At 35.7% G+C, this 2073-nt stretch overlaps 1 long non-coding RNA gene across 1 annotated transcript; it reads right to left on the reverse strand.

The window, feature by feature from the left end:
* Positions 1-124: 124 nt before the first annotated feature.
* LOC121918512 lies at positions 125-2073 on the reverse strand. Its single transcript, XR_006101247.1, has 3 exons — positions 2009-2073; positions 1688-1763; positions 125-280 (listed from the first exon to the last, which is right to left on the reverse strand). It is a non-coding gene; the product is annotated as an uncharacterized LOC121918512 (long non-coding RNA).

Here is a 2073-nt window from a genome sequence, read left to right on the forward strand (position 1 = left end):
CATATGTTAGCATAATTTATCCAAGTAAATAAGCACAATCTACATATGACAAGTTCCTTTCAACAGAATAATGAAGAAACCGAACATCTTAAGTAACATTTGAGAAAGAGTGCCCTAAATAAGAGCACAAAATGAAAGTCTTACATTAATAGTCATCAGATGCTGATAGCGTACAGAACCCATGTTTTTCAACATGTGACCTTCATCAAAGATTGCATAATTTAGGTTCATTCGTCGGAACAGGCTGCGATCTTCTGCACTGCTAATTGCACAATTATACCTAACGAGAGAACAGACATTAATAAGAGCCAGAAGAGGCAAATATGAAAGAACAACAGTGCATTTTTCATCTACATGTCCTTGACCTAATAACAGCTACTTAACCCTTTATTAGAGTCAAAAGAATTGTGGGTATAAGGAAATGAGTACTGTTCTATTAGAACTTCTGCAAGTGAAGAGTTTATTTAGTGTTATAATAACTAAGTTATCATACTATTAATAAGCTTTCTTGGTTTCAGTTTCAAGTTCACTTTTTGCACGTATATCAGTAAAAACATATTTCACACATAAAGAGAAACACCAGACCAATCCCCGACATGAAACATTTTAAAAGGTAAAGGTAGTCCCTTGACATGAATGTCTAGTCATAACCGACTGTAGGGGGTGGTGCTCATCTAAGACGAAGAGCCAGCGTTGTTAGAAGATGACTCCGGTGCACCAAATGCTGTTACCCCTGTAATAAATACTAAGCGCAGGGTTAAAAGTGCTTTATTTAAAACTAGGAGCAGAAGAGGATTTAAACCCTCTGCCATTCCCTTTTTATTTTAAAGAATAAAATCAATTTCATGGCTACTGTTTTGGATGGCAAATCCAATTTAATTGTAATTAATGCATATGTTCAAAAGGGTACATTCACTCATAGTCATGACCTCTACTTGCATTTGTTACATTCAGTGTAATAGCAATGTAAGAACTTCTTTCTCCCCTTTCCCCAATACCATCACATTGATAATTATTTACTTAGGTCCAAAGCACTTTGCAGAAATAATCCAGTTTGAGTAACTGCCCTGGCTGAAAGCTAGGGAATTGTGGGAACTGTAGTTTTGTGAGAGATTTAACCTTCTCTGTCAGAGAGCTCTGGTATCACAATAAACTACAATTCCCAGGATTCTATAGCTCTGGTCCAGGGCAGTTAAAGCAGTCTCAAATTGGATTATTTCTACAGTGTTTTGGACCTTAGAAAGTATCTATTATAAATAACAACTGACTAGATATAAACATAGGTAGGTTTTTGCATGTTGAAATCACCTTGGACATACAACGTATGCTCTGTACACTCAAATACAATGCAAGAAAGGATCCTGATAAATGGAATCTTGCTGAATGAGTGGGTTACATGGCACCACAAGATTACGCTATGTTTTCACTCTAGCAGTTCCCACATTGCAACTTTTCTTAAATAGAAGGAAAGAGACACCTCTAGGGATTCCACTAGAATTAAACCTGCTCCCTGTAATTATGGAGAATAAGCCAACAGTTCCTCCTGTTTGTACAGCCTCATCTTGGGCTTTACATGGAAAGTTTGGATCTGGTTCACCTTCCGGATAAAGTGGAAGATATTTGGAGGCGGGATGACTTCTTAGGAAACAAGGAACAGCTAAATTTCATATAAGACTTATATGCTTACGTTGTTACAATCACATTGAAATCCACCACTTTATTATGGATATCCATTCTCAGATGCCTCCTGTCCTCCTGAGACCCTAAAGGAAAAAAAAAATTCATTGCATTTCTAGAAAACTTTATACAAATATGTTGTGTGAAAATGGTAACTTCTTTGTGTGACACCTGAAAAAGGCATTTTGTTGTTCTTATATATGCCTTCAAATGAATTTCAGCTTATGGTGATCCTATCAATGAAATCAATGAAGATTTATTCAAAATCAATGAAGATTTATTCAGAGGTTTGTATATCAGTCTACATTTTACCTTAAACATAATTTCTTACCATAATAAAATAAGACTTGGAGTTCAGGACACCACAGGTTAACTTCTCTTATCCAATTATCTATT

The sequence above is a fragment of the Sceloporus undulatus genome, unplaced genomic scaffold (genome assembly GCF_019175285.1).
Source record: "Sceloporus undulatus isolate JIND9_A2432 ecotype Alabama unplaced genomic scaffold, SceUnd_v1.1 scaffold_14701, whole genome shotgun sequence".
NCBI lineage: Eukaryota > Metazoa > Chordata > Lepidosauria > Squamata > Phrynosomatidae > Sceloporus > Sceloporus undulatus.